Below are 15,612 nucleotides of genomic sequence, written 5' to 3'. Positions count from 1 at the left end.
CCCCATTTTACAGGTCAGAATACCAAAGCTTAGAGAGAGTAACGTGCTACAAAGTCACTCGGGTAGTATTGGCAGAGCCAGGGTTCTGGTCTCATTCATAAAAGAATATATAAAAATATAAAAACTTACATTCTTAACCATGGTACTACATTTTAAGTCATATTTCTTCATTTGTAATATGATAATAACCATGTCATCTCACTTAACAGGTTTATTGCGAGGAGTAAACATAAAAAAGGGATTAAAAAGTATAAAGTGCAGGGCGGGGGCGCCTGGGTGGCTCAGTCGTTAAGTGTCTGCCTTCGGCTCAGGTCATGATCCCAGGGTCCTGGGATGGAGCCCAGCGTCGGGCTCCCTGCTCAGCGGGAAGCCTGCTTCTCCCTCTGACCCTGCTTGTGTTCCCTCTCTCTCGCTGTGTCTCTGTCAAATAAATAAATAAAATCTTAAAAAAAAAAAAAAAGTATAAAGTGCTATGCAATGTAGTATAGTATCTTAAAATAGTCACACACTGCTTAACATGAATCTAACTAGGTAAAAAAACCGAAAAGCAATACAATTCTTTAATCTCACACTTCATCTCTGGCACAGCTGGTAGTATTGGCATAAATCTGACACTCTAGATATATTTCAATATAAGTCAATGCATGTTATGTCCACTGATCTTCAGCTGCAACTACACAAATATGGGAAGTATGGGAAGAAGCTGATCAAAATACTGGCATCGAAAAGAAAACATAAATACCAAGAAAATACTCTTGGTGAAGTCAGCCTTCACACCAGCACATTGGCTCCTCATGCCTCACGTGAAAAAAAAAAAAAAAGAAAGAAAAATGAGGTAACACCCAATTTGGAACACTGCTTTGAGCAGTCTTCACAATCTTAATATCTCTTATTCTAGGACTTTAACACAATTCCCACTAAAATAGTAAGTGGTTCTCAGCTATAAATCCAAAAATAAGGCACTACTGGGGTACCTGAGTGGCTCAGTCAGTTGAGCATCCGACTCTTGATTTCAGCTCAGGTCGTGATCTCAGGATTGTGAGATTAAGGCCCTGCGAGGGGCTCTGCGCTCAGCGGGGAGTCTGCTTGAGATTCTCTCTCTCCCTCCTCCTCTGCCCCTCCCCATCCCCCGTGTACGCACACTCTCTCTAAATAAAAATAAATAAATAATAAAAATAAGGCACTGATTATAATTCTTACATTTATGACAAATATTACATACATATAAACACCTACCATAAAATATACACATGCCTGTGTCTGAACAAAGCCACTACTGATTCAAGTTACTAATTGCCATGACTGTCTTAAGAATTCATAATGTAAATCAGTATACAACAGTATTCAGTATAGAGTAGTAGAAGGAACATGGAGTTTGGAGTCCAAAGATCTAGTTTTCAGGTACCTCCTATTTGATCTAGTCAATCTGAGCCTCAGTTTCCTCATCTATACAGTGAGGATAACAATAATACCACCATCGTACATGCTGGTCAAGTTAGGATTAGGGGTGTTATTTATGTAAAAATACATCAGAAAGTATAAACAGATTTTACATTTGTTATATAGCAATTGACTGCAATTCTAACAGCAAATCTACAGTATACATGTAATGTTTTCCTGATATTCAGAATAAAGAGAGTTGTAGGAAGTACTTATTTAACCATAGAAATATCTAAGAAATTACACTTTGTTATTCAAACTGTCTAGAAAAACTTAACAGAGGCAAAGGGATTTCAAGGACAGTTTGATGAGACATGGAGAGAGTAGCTTCTAGAGAACTCATCAAGTCATACAGATTTTTCAATATGTCGTAATCATAACATCTTACTGTAAATGTGCCCCCATTTTCCAGAAGTTTCATGGGAGGTAAGTGATAACCACTCCATGCCCATACATATTTATCAAAGCATACTACCATTTCTACAAAGATTCACCCAAACTACTCCCCTTAGCCCTGAAGATGATCTAATAAATTATCTATAATTTAATAACACTGCTTGTAATGCTGATGTGATCTTTAGTGTGGTTAGTTATCTTCGAACTAAAAAGTCTGCAGATTTCATGACCTATTTAGGTCTAGCTGAGGAATTTAGAAACAAAAATGAAACTCAGGGTTAAAATTAGTTTTATTAATAAAATTTAAGATACTTTAATAAAATATTTTTCTAACTGTATTTCCTCTTCCCAGTATAATAGTACTAAGGTTGAAGTCTGACAAGCTTTAATTAATGTGCCACTTAGCCATCAGTACTTATGATTCAAAGTCTTACTAATTAACAGTGAGGAAAATTTCCAAATACTGTGCAATGAACTGAACTTGAACTCTGACAGTCATTAATGGATAAAATTGCAGACGTAGGAAAAACAAACAGTTGATAAGCAGTTTATAAACATTTATTTTTCCTATAGAAGGTCTATAAAGAACATTTTCTACTTCATGTTTTCAGAGATTTTTACATCATACTAAAGCTCATACTAAAAATTATTATACTCTCTCATTCCTACTCAATAACCTAAGCCAGAATAAAATTTTAGGGATTCAGTGAAAGAAAAGCTCTCTGTTGGGGGAAAATTTTAAATTAATTTTTTTCAAACTAGAAGTACACAAGTCCATTTCTCAGCCATCGACCAACCCCAAATAATTAGGTTCAGAACAAACAGATGAAAGGCCCCAACTTAAGAGTTGAAAGCATAGGGTCCTTTGTATTTCTATGGCCAATCCCATCACTCAAGGTTTACTTACCTTGTGACAACTAAAAAGCCCACTGCTAATCAAGAACCCCTCCATCTTAGGTCTTAGAATGAAATTATCTTGGATTTAGGGCAATTTTCTCTTCGGAAGGTCTTGGTTTGCTCTTCAGGCAGCATCTCAGCATGCCCTGGAGTAGAGTACTGGAGCCCATGGCCCTTGCCCACCTCTGACTGTCCTACTTTCCTGCTTCTTCTGATCCAGTCCTGACCCCAACTCTGGGACTTCTTGGAGATTTGAAAGGGAAAAAGGAGGAGAGGGTGGGATTTCAGCCAGTGTCTCCCTAATGGTGACATAACACGAACTCTACTGCTCTTGTACTGATGAATGTCAGTGCCTCCTTCAGGAGGGCTTTTAGGTGAGAAAAGACCCCCACCCCCTGAGCTGAGGTCACAGAAGTTAGTATGAAGGAGGACAAAGACTCAAATCCAGCACCCTTGGGAAACTATCTCTGATGAGGGGCTCCAATTCAGACTACTATATGCCCCTTAGACCTACACTGGAATATTCAGGAATTTTACCAGTTATTAGTCCATTGTAACACAACAGAATCAGACAAAGATTACCTCCTGGTTCTAGGGCTCAAAGTGTGAACCAAATACCTGGGGGAGCAGTGCACCTCAGCCAGCAGGTCTCCCTGATTTCAGTCACTAAATTAGACCCTGAGGAAGGAGGCTAGTATCAGACACAGATCCTTCTCCAGAGGGAACCCCAGTCTCGGAGCTACTCTAACACATACCTGAGCATGGACATGAATTACACAAGTAAATAAATAATTGATCCAGTAAGCAATGAGACGCTGAAAGAGAAAGGACTCTTTTACACTGTAGTAATCTAAAGAGACTTCCTCGCAAGCATCAAAACATCCTCGGCTGTGGCCCTTACACCGAGATTGTCAGGCACAGTTGCTTGTGACAGAATTATATTTGATAGGGAAGATAAGAGTAGGTAGGATGAAGAAATAAAACTCCAAAAGCAAAGTTACTATGGAACAAGGCAGAGAGCAGCCTGACAGGATGATGACAAGTGGGAGGTATGGGCTAAAGTCCAAAGAAGCACCTGATGATAAAAACATACATGGGGAGTAATAAGACCCAAATCACACCAGGCTCCAAGATCATGCTGATCTTCTCAAAAGGAAAGTTAATATGCAACATGTGAGTGAAAAGCAAGTATAAAAATATTATACCATGAACAGGTGAGGCAATGTTTATTTTCCAAATCAGTAATGATGAACTGGCAATAAATAAAATACCAGCAGCAGTATCTAGTGATTACTCAGCACCCCTCTCCCAGATGGGTGACAGCCGGCAAATGAGGGTGAACTCCAGCCATGCAGAACGGCTTAAAACAGAACCCACCAGTTCTCTCTGGGGAAGCAGGAAGCAGGAGCTATGCAGAGTGTGATAAGAACTTGATAAAAACTGGGTAACAAGAGCCCTTACCTAAACCAGGTGCTAAGTCTGCAGGGAAAAGCTGCACCTAAAGGATCTCAATCGTGCCCTGGACACTTTAAAGAGGATAGTGAGATAAAAGGCCAGAGTTCCACCCCAGCTAGCCCACTGTGGAGGAAGGAGTTCTCAGATTAGACTAAAGCCCAAGGACAGAGTCAGGTCCAAGTTCAGTACACACAAGAACAAGACACAGGGGCGCCTGGGTGGCTCAGTTGGTTAAGCGACTGCCTTCGGCTCAGGTCATGATCCCGGAGTCCTGGGATCGAGTCCCACAGGGCTCCCTGCTCGGCGGGGAGTCTGCTTCTCCCTCTAACCCTACCCCCTCTTGTGCTCTCTCACTCTCTCTCTCTCAAATAAATAAAAAAATCTTTAAAAAAAAAAAAAAAAGAACAAGACACAGGATGCTGTCAACGAGGGGAATGAATGAATGCAGGGCCATATCTTCAAGGCCAGGGAACTCACAGGCAAAAATAAGGGCAAGCCAGAGTCAAAAAATCCATGGGCTCCCAAAGTCAGAAACTAGGAAGCTGACAAGCATAGGGACAGGAAAGGAACTCAGTTTGGAGCAGAAATCCTTCCTGGCATTACATGTTCACATAAAAATCACATGCTTAGGGGCTCCTGGGTGGCTCAGTCGTTAAGCGTCTGCCTTCGGCTCAGGTCATGATCCCGGGGTTCTGGGATCGAGTCCCGCATCGGGCTCTCTGCTCGGCGGGGAGCCTGCTTCTCCCTCTCCCTCTGCTGCTCTCCCTGGCTCGTGCTCTTTCTCTTTCAAATAAATAAATATATTTTTTAAAAAGACTGTTTATGGTTGCTTTAAAAAGGAAATATTAAATGAACAAAGGAATAAATTTTAAAAAACTGATAGGGGTGCCTGGGTGGCTCAGTCATTAAGCATCTGCCTTCAGCTCAGGTCATGATCCTGGGGTCCTGGGATCAGGCCCCACATCGGGTTCCCTGCTCGGTGGGGGGCCTGCTTCTCCCTCTTCCATGTCCCCCTCCCCAGTCTGTGCTCCTTCCCTCGCTTTGTCTCTCTCTGTCAAATAAAATCTTTTAAAAAAAAATTTTTTTTAATTTTTTAAACTGAAGCTGGTTGTATTGTATATTCCAAAATCACTTGGCAATAAACATTCCAAATACACTCTGAATTATGAATAAAAAAATAGATGAACAGAAATATTTTGCAGAACACTTTATATTTTTTCATTAGGAAAATAAAATTCCTAACTGGCCTCATATCCACACACATTTTAAGAAGTATTCCCCACAAAATATGCTTTATTTCAGAGTAGTTCAGTTTACACCAGAAGTTCTAAAGAGTAAAAATAACCCTGACACCTTAAGATACTGCCAATTCTTAAAAAAATAAAACAAACAAACAAAAAAACACATTAACTACTCTGCAGTGACTGAGACAACCCTAATCTCTTGTTCAGATACTAAAAATCAGCACTATAACATGATGTGCATCCTCTTTGTCAAAAGGCTGTCAAATAATCTATACTACTGTTGGTGCCCCGCATAAGTTAAAGTTACTGAAACCAATGCTTAAAATGAGTGGTCCATGGATGGTTGCCAGTCTAAACTAATTACCAGTTCACAAGATAACTAAAGAAACAGAGTGTTTAGAAAGGTTTATAGTGGGTGCCTGTGTGGCTCAGTTGGTTAAGCGTCTGCCTTCGGCTCAGGTCATGATCCCAGGGTCCTGGGATCGAGCCCCTCATCGGGCTCCCTGCTCAGTGGGAAGCCTGCTTCTCCCTCTGCCTGCCTCTCATTCTTTCTCTCAATCTCTCCTCGACAAATAAAATTTTAAAAAAAGAAAAGTTTATAGCAATTTGAAAGGGTAATTTTATGTCTAATAAATCTAATATAAAATACAAATCCAAAATCATCACGTTTGCTTTTGTTTTTCTCTTTAAGTAATTCTAGACTAGAGATATGCACACAATAACAGATTCCAATTGACATTTTACTTTCCTTCCATTTCAGGTGTGAACTTTATATTGTGTAGAAACTATAGAAAAACACTTCAAAAGAACAAAGGCTGCCAGAGTTACCTGACTCTCTACTAGTCCATAAACAAGTTCAATTTCTAAAACAGTGACATGTAGGAAAACGGACATGGGTCAACTTCCACCTCTCTTCCACCACCCATTTTTGGGTGCTTATGTTTATTTTTAAACACTACTGATGAGCACTTTTCACACCAGGCATATGCCTGTGATTTATAAGTAGACCCAGAGGAAAATGTCTTGATTATTTATCTAAGAATCTGAAAAAGTGTTACACACAGAAAAAGGAGAAATGGAAAAAATGCTTCATGACCCAAACTAAGGATGTTGGAAGAACAACGTCAGCGTGTTTGTCTGAATACCAATATGATTCTGCAATGTGAAGACATGTGCAAATCAGCTTTTATGGAAATAGATGCAGGTGTTACAGTCATGACATTTTTCATATTTCTAAGTATTTTAAATTAATATCTATGATGGATGTCCCCATTAATACTACTTAATGGTTTAAACCAACTTCGTATTTAAAAACTGCACCTCAGCCTGGTTGGCTCAGTCGGTTAAGCATCTGCCTTCCACTCAGGTCACGATCCCAGAGTCCTAGGATCATGGGGCTCCCTGCTCAGCGGGGAAGAGAGAGTACCCTCTCTCTTCCTCTGCCCCTCCCCCCGCTCGTGCTTGTGCTCTCTCTCAAATAAATAAAAATCTTAAAAAATAAGTAAATAAAAACTGCACCTAACCGGCTTTAAAAAATTCCTTTATCATAAAATTATGCATTTGGATACATAAAATATTGAAGGAAACATCCAAAATGATAAAAGTAAAGACCAGAAATCCTGCCAGTACCATAGTCTCCAAACCAGTAAGGTTACAGTGCTCCTCTGCAATGTTATTTAGTTTCCAAAATTCCAAGTCCTAGGTAGGGCCCGGATATAATCAAGGTCCAAGCAACATTAAATACATTCATCATAACTGGTTTTTGTGTGGTTTTTTTTGTTTGTTTTGTGGTTTTTTGAGAGCCAGAGTGAAGAGCCATGGAGCCATGAAGTAGTAATAATTATTTAAGTCCAAAATAAATATGTCCCATTTTATTTGGTTTACTCACCCCTTATACTGAGAGGTGAAAGCCTGCCTCTTCCCTTCTTACTGCTCTACTGATATCCTAAGCACACTTGTGGATTTGATTTTGAAATCTAAATACAAAATATTCACAGTTCATCCCACCAGTACATGCTTTCAAAATGCCCCAAATAGAAACAAAGAGCAACAACAAATGCCATAAGCAAAAACAAAAAACAAATGACAAACTGGCAAAAGTACTTGCAACTCATATCACTGAAAAATGGCTGAGATTCTCAATAAATTAGGAATTCCGACTAATCTATAAAAGCCAACATCCTAGTAGAAAAATAAAAGATATGACAGTTCACAAAAAGGAAATACAAATAAGTGACACTTTATGCACATGAGAAAATCCTCAACCATAATAAGAGAAATGCAAGGTATAATGAAATACCATTCTTTCCCTAACAGATTGTCAAAAAGTGTTAACATAATAGTGTTGACGTAGAGGGTACATTGCATTCTCACGTACTACCCTAGGGAATGTAAAGTGGCAATATAGAGATAAGGGCGCCTGGGTGGCTCAGTTGGTTAAGCGACTGCCTTCGGCTCAGGTCATGATCCTGGAGTCCCGGGATCGAGTCCCGCATCGGGCTCCCTGCTCGGCAGGGAGTCTGCTTCTCCCTCTGACCCTCCTCCCTCTCGTGCCGTCTCTTGTTCTCTCTCGCAAATAAATAAATAAAATCTTTAAAAATATATATAGAGAGAGAGAGAGAGAGAGATAATATGGTAATTTTTATTAAAATCAGAAGTATAGGGGCGCCTGGGTGGCTCAGTCGTTAAGCGTCTGCCTTCGGCTCGGGTCGTGATCCCAGGGTTCTGGGATCGAGCCCCACATCGGGCTCCCTGCTCCGCGGGGAAGCCTGCTTCTCCCTCTCCTACTCCCCCTGCTTGTGTTCCCTCTCACTATGTCTCTCACTGTCAAATAAATAAAATCTTTAAAAAAATTTAAAAAATTAAAATAAATAAAATAAAATAAAATCAGAAGTATAGACCAGGGTGCCTGGGTGACTCAGCCGGTTAAGCATCTGCCTTCAGCTTAAGTCATGATCTGTAGGTCCTGGGATTGAGCCCTGCATTGGGCTTCCTGCTCAGCAGGGAGTCTGCTTCTCTCTCTCTCTCTCTTCTCTCTTCTCTCTCTCTCTCTCTCTCCCCCCTCTGCCCTTCCCCACTGGTCATTCTCTTTCTCTCTCAAATAAATAAATAAAATCTTAAAAAGAAAAAAAAAAAAGTATAGACCAAAAAGGACATTATTGGGTCAAATGACAAAATTGGAATGTGGATTATATATGTTAAAAAAGGGTATTGTATCCATGCTCAATTTACAAAGTTGATAACTTATTAGAGTTATATATAATTTACTATAGTTATATATTATATAATATATAGTTATATATATTATATAGTATTGAGAAAATACACACTTAAGCATTTAGAAGGAAAAGGCCGCAATATATTCAACCTATTTTTTTTTTTCCAACTTATTCTTAAACGGTTTGGAAAAAATTTTTTTCTCACATATATGTGGATGTATGTATGTACACACACATAAACACACACACATCAGAAAGAGTGTACAAGGGGCACCTGGGTGGCTCAGCCGTTAAGCGTCTGCCTTCGGCTCGGGTCATGATCCCGGGGTCCTGGGATGGAGCCCAACGTCGAGCTCCCTGCTCTGCGGGAAGCCTGCTTCTCCCTCTCCCACTCCCCCTGCTTGTGTTCCCTCTCTTGCTGTGCCTCTGTCAAATAAATAAAATCTTGAAAAAAAAAAAAGTGTGCAAGTATGCACAAACGCTAACACAAATGGAATAAAAATGTTAGGAGGTGATACAGGGTTTACAGGTATTTTTATACTATTCTTATTCTCGAAACCTTATCACTAAAGAGTTTTTTAAAGTGAAAAAAAAATGTACATATACTTTGACCCAGAATTTTCACTTTAAGAATATATCTACAAATGTACCAGTATGTTAATCATTTATATGTACAAAAAATATTTATTATAACATTGTAAAAGCAAAAGATTGGAAACCACTTATGGTCCATCGATGGGAATCAGTTAATTATGGGACATCCACACAATGGAACATCCGCAGAGCTGCACTATAGCAGTAGCTACTGAGCACTTAAACCGAATGTTCATTTCGGTTCCCAGAAAATTTTAAGTATGCTTGGAACAAATTATGTATTCCATTTTTCCCAACTGAACATTTTAAGAAAGCTAAATACAAGATCATTCTGAAGCATTCAAACTGGAATGTCTGTAAGTGCAAAACACAAAGAATTTCAAAGATTTAATATGAAAAAAAGTGCAAAATATCTCACTAGTAATTTTTTTACTTTGATTACATCTTGAAATAGCATTGAGAGATTTTCAAATACAGTATTAATTTTACCTGTTTGTCTACTCTGTAAAATACAGCTACTAGAAGACCTCTACTTACATATATGGCTTGAGTTCTATTTCCCTTGGCAAGGCTGCTATAGAGCAGCGGTAAACAAACCATTGCCTACAGACCAAATCCCGCCTGCCGTCTGTTTTTATGCAGCCCAAAAGCTAAAAATGGTTTTTACATATTCAAATGGTTGGGGGGGGGGGAAATCAAAAGAATGTAACAAGTTATTATGTAAAATTCAAATGTCAGTGTCCGATAAAGTTTTGCCGAAACAGTCATACCCATTCATTTACATGTTGTATATGGCTGCTTTTCTGCTAGAACAGCACAGCTGAGTAGGTGCGAAAGAGATCGTTTGGCCTACACTAAAATATTTACCGTGCGGCCCTTTATAAAGACCACTTGCCCACTCTTGCTACAGAAGATGAAAAATAAGGCATTTCTATATGATCTGATTGGGCCCACCTCTAAAATATATAATTTAGTTAAAAAGCAACACTGAATAGTTATTACTTTTACCCTGCTTACTTCCAAATGGGATCTGAGGGGAGCTATTTTTGTGTCAGTAATACTAAAATATTAAGTTCAATCCTCTTATCAGAACTCCTGGGCTGGTTTAGGCCAGATGATAAGGTCTGTTCAGAGATGTGGCACATGGTTACCAAGGACAGATAACCCACTCAGTCCCCTCACCTGGCTTCACAGAAGCTTCCCTCAGTCCCCATACATGGCTTCAGAGTTACGGCACAGTCCATCCCGTCTTCAGCCTGACACCCTCCAATAACTACACTTTGATCCCTTTCCTATTCTGATGATTCTCTTTCCTTGGCTTTGTCTTCCTGGGGCCCCGCAGTAATCTTCTGAATGGGGATGAGGGCATTCCTTTAGTCAGATCTGAACAAGCTTCTCTATTTGCGTAGGGCACGGAAGGAGAGGAAAATTAGGTGCCAATACCAAGTCTCAACTGCGTTGAGACTTCCACAGTTTCCTTCCTAGTGGTGTCTTGTCTGTAAACAACACCGAAGGTAATTCATCTATGGATGCCTGATAGGATCAAATGAATGAGTTAAAAAAAAAAGGTAACTTTCATGAAATTTATTGACCAGGTTGTTTTCGTCTTTTACCATTTGCATTGCAGTTTTTTCCATTATAATTACATTTCCTAAAATTAGAGTAGCTTGCCAACAAAAAGCCCTGTAAAGCCAATGGTCTTAATAAAGTTTGTATGTAAATTTTTTACCTTAAGGTAGCAATATGCATTTACTACTTACACTTCAATTATGTTGCATACTTTTTCATGTTTATTATATTTCTTCTTTGGTGAATTATCCATGTCTTTTACCTATTTTTGTTTTGGGGTGCTAGTTTTTGTAAAAACTATTAACTTAAGACGATAATGACATCAAGTCCAATGTTCTGTCCCTTCTGGAAAAGTAGCCTCTAAAATGTCAATAATTTGGCTCTGCTCTCCCTTTCCCTTCTCCTCTCCTTGCAGTACAACAGAAAGGGCATTAGATTTGAAATCCTAAGATACAGGTTCATTGCTGCCTCCCTGGTACTTATTATACTTACCTATAAAGTGAAGAAGCTGAATTAACTGGTTATAGCAAGGCCCTGAAGGTCTAAAACTTTTTCAGTCTATTAGTCTTTTCTATTCTCTCTTCAGTCATCACCAGCCCCAGTCTACCTAGGATGGCAAGATGATTTAACTGTGAGTTAATTATGGGACTTTCTTTTTTTGGTAGCTATAAGTCCATGGTTATGCAAAAATCAAAAATAAGTACAGAGAAAAGAAATGGTTGTCACTTCAAAAGCTTCAGTTTCTATATAAATGATAAAATTAGTTAAAATTCTACCATCTCGGGGCACCTGGGTGGCTCAGTCAGTTGGGTGTCTGCCTTCGGCTCAGGTCATGGTCCCAGGGTCCTGGGATCGAGCCCCACGTCTGGCTCCCTGCTCAGCAGGAAGCCTGCTTCTCCCTCTCCCTCTGCCCCTGCTTGTGTTCCCTCTCTCGCTGTGTCTCTCTCTGTCAAATAAAGAAAGAAAATATTAAAAAAAAAAAAAAAAGAGAGAGATTCTACCATCTCAGGAACTTGTTAAGATTCTACCATCTCAGGGTCAGACTGTGGCTCTTGTGAGGATGTTAATGGCATTATTGAAAACAAATAGCTTCAAAGCAAATAACCAAATATTGACTAAAGCAGACACAGTCCAAAAATTTGGTTCATTTGGTAGAGCAAAAGAATAAGTCAGTCACATTGGTTTTGATCCTCCCACTTCTTTTTACCAATCCTCTTCAATACTCTGATTTCCACACAATTGTACTAGGCCAACTTACTTTGAAAAGACAAAATTAAATAATCAATATGTGCAGTGCAAACGCAAACCTGGTTTAAAATGTTTTAGTTTTATCTTCAAAAGGGCCACTACTTTTAGTTTTCTAGTATCCTCCAACCTACCATCTGCCATTTTCTTAAAGAGAAATTCATATTTTTCTTTAAAGGATCTGGCTCCCCCCGCCCAAAATAAGTACGATTTTATTTAAACAAATGATGAGGGGAGAAATCCACTCAAAATTCTACCATTTTAATACAACCACTTTTTTTTTGTTTTTGATTTTCCATATTCCCTTCATCTTTGTTCATGTTCACATACATTTCTAGAGTCATGGCGTGGTACACCTGCTCGTTTCACCAAACATTTCCTATGTTGTTACACAGCAATCATTATCATTTACAGTTGTAATATAATCCATAAAGCAGACTGTCATCATTTATTAAGCCATTTCTGTATTTAGGGACGTTTAAATTGACTCTGAAGTTTCCCTTTTTTACAGTAAGAGTATAGTGAAGATCTTCATGCATAGAACTTTTTCTTTCTTATGAGTCATTAAGCAAGATCCTAGGGAATGAGATTTCGGGTCAAATGGTATGACTATATTTGGCACTTTTTTTTTTTACAGATCTTGCCAAATTTTATTTTAATCAACAGTAAGGACTATTAAACACCTAAGTGTGATACTAATATTATGGAATATGAAAAATACTCCTTTTTTAATGGATGTAGGAGGTTAAGGACCCCTAAAGATAATGTGATCAAACAATATCCCTTTCAGCCCCTAGATTCCTCACTGCTTTGGGCATAATAAGTAAACATCCTACTGCAGTCCTTTCATCTGGTGGTAGCAGGGTAAAACACTTTTTAGGTTTCAGTAAAAGGATTAAAAAAAAAAAAAGAGTTCATAAGCTTCATGACCCTATTTTATCTTATTTAATTTTTTTTCTTTTTTTAAAAGATTTTATTTATTCATTTATTTGAGAGAGAGAGAAAAAAAAAACAGCATGAGACGGGAGAGGGTCAGAGGGAGAAGCAGGCTCCCCACTGAGCAGGGAGCCTGATGCAGGACTCGATCCCGGGACTCCAGGATCATGACCTGAGCCGAAGGCAGTCGCTTAACCAACTGAGCCACCCAGGCGCCTGGTCTTTATCAGATTTCTAGGCATGATAGTACTTTTTTTTTTTTTTTTTTTTTTTAAGTAAGCTCTACACCCAAAGTGGAGCTGGAACTTACAACTTCCAGACCAAGAGTCGCATGCTCCACCGGCTGAGCCAGCCAGGTATCCTGACAGTACTTACTTACTCTGTTCAACTTGTACAATTTTTATTCTCAAGACCTGACCTCTCTAGACTCCTTATGACTAAGAAAGAAAGAGTAAGGGAGCACCAGAAAAATGGCTTCAAAGAAACAAAAAATGGAAACATTTTCTTACTACTTATTAACACCAAGAAATAATGCCAGCCAATCCTATTCATTCTGTGACATCTTTAGCATTAAAAACTTTGCCCTTTTTATCATTACTAAAACAGCACATGATAGGTCTCTTAATTCACACAAAAAAACGGAAATGTAGGAAACCCCCAGCCTTCCCACAACAGCAACAACAACAAAACCTGCTATGGTATGACAGACATAGGAAAAAGCCTGAAAGAACACAAAATCAAATATTGCTAGAAGATAAAATAGGACCCACTATATATAGACTTTTGCAACTTGCTTTTTATGTAGCTTTTAAATATATAATTTTCATTACAAAATACAGCATACAGAAAAGTATAGGAATTCACCAACCAGGTTTGTCTAATCATATTTTTTTGTAATATTTGCTTTAGATTTTTAAAAATAAATTCTAGGGTTGAAGCCCCTTGTGTGGCCCTGTCCTCTACATCCTTCCTTCATAGAGCTGAACTACATCCTGAATTGGCTATATATCATTTCTATGTATGGTTATTTTTTTTTTAAGATTTTATTTACTTATTTGAGAGCAAGAGAGAGTGGGGGGGGGAGGGCAGAAGGAGATGGAGAAGCAGGCTCCCCGCTGAGTAGGGAGCCTGATGTGGGGCTTGACCCCAGGACCCCGGGATCCTGACCTGAGCTGAAGGCAGACGCTTAACCAGCAAAGCCACACAGGTGCCCCTCTATGCATATTTTTATATTTTTATTACGTAAGTCCATTTCAATAAAATATATCTACCGGGCGCCTGGGTCCTGCTTTTCCCTCTCCCTCTACTATTCCCCCGGCTTGTGCTCTCTCGCGCTCTCTCGCTGTCAAATAAATAAAATCTTTAAAAAAATAAAATAAAATAAATCTACCTTATTTCTTCAATTCTAAGATTCATTTTTTCATATTAAAACATCTATAAAATTAGGATGTATCTTACAATCAATAAATTCAGTTTATATACAATAGTGGTGCATCTTAGCATCAATAGCGTTTTAGATTCTATGAAATGTATTGTTTTACACGTTTTTAAGTGAAATGTAGATGTATCATATTAAACATTCTACAACTTCATATTTTCACTCAGTACTATATTCTTGAGATTTACCAATGTTATTACATGAATGCAACATCTTTAAATGTCTTAATTCACCATTACACCGCAGGATTAGAAGTCCGTGAGATAAGGAGGAAGTGCTTGCTAGTGGAAATGGTAACCTGTATGTTTATTTTTTTTAAATGTGCCTGTTTGACTAAAATAAAGAAAAGGAGTAACAGACAAGACAGAAATAAGAAAAAAAGGAAGTAAAGAAAACCAACAGAAGAAGCTGCTTGCTTGATTTCTGAGTAACTGGCAATACCAGACATCAGAATAACTAAACATGATGACTCAGGAATAAAAATGATGACAGGAAAATTTCTTTCCTAGATATTTGTGCTGCTGTTACCCCAGAGCCCAGCCCAAGACACAACCTGCTCATGTCAGCCTAGCAGGCACTAAGACCCCCAGATCCCACCTTCACACAGCCCACTCCTCTCACGCCCGCAAAGTGGGCAGAGCACAAGCATCAGGATAGGGCAGGCCTCAGTGATGAGGCGACAGAGCAGCATTTACACAACCAAGACTGGAGCCTCAGGCTTTGTTTCCTCTGATTCTGCTCCTCCCTGCCCCTCCCCTCCCCTCCAGCCTCCTCTCCCCTCACTGCCTGCTCTTACTACTTTAGTGGAGGAAGTCCATTTCAAAGATCTATGTCGTTTGTCTGTCTGCTCTCCTACGCACATGCATATCCACACAAACACACACAACACTGAAAAGCCTTAGTAATCACTCAGGATTAGATTTTGCTGATGGTACATAAGAAAATTTCCATTACTGTTCCTAAAACCAAACTCCAGTTTCAGCTTACTGAGAGTGAAAAAGGGTAAGAAAATAATAGAACTAGAGCTCCTAATAGCTTTTCTTTATTCCTTCCATATGATCCAAAAATACCTTACTGGAGGCAGAGTTTTTTTTTAAAAAGACCTCAGTGGGTTTTTCTACACACAAACACAGAGCCCTTACCTTTCAGAATCAGAGGACATACTGTGATTATTCTTATA

General features: G+C 38.9%; 1 protein-coding gene across 1 annotated transcript in view; it reads right to left on the bottom strand.

Moving 5' to 3' along the window:
• Window positions 1-15,612, bottom strand: part of SLC16A10 (solute carrier family 16 member 10) — a 112,804-nt gene that overhangs the window by 76,504 nt on the left and 20,688 nt on the right. The window lies entirely within an intron of this gene.

The sequence above is a fragment of the Mirounga leonina genome, unplaced genomic scaffold, assembly GCF_011800145.1.
Source record: "Mirounga leonina isolate KUSES-001 unplaced genomic scaffold, KU_Mleo_1.0 Mir_53, whole genome shotgun sequence".
In the NCBI taxonomy this organism is placed as follows: domain Eukaryota; kingdom Metazoa; phylum Chordata; class Mammalia; order Carnivora; family Phocidae; genus Mirounga; species Mirounga leonina.
This window is presented reverse-complemented; position numbering and strand designations above follow the sequence as displayed.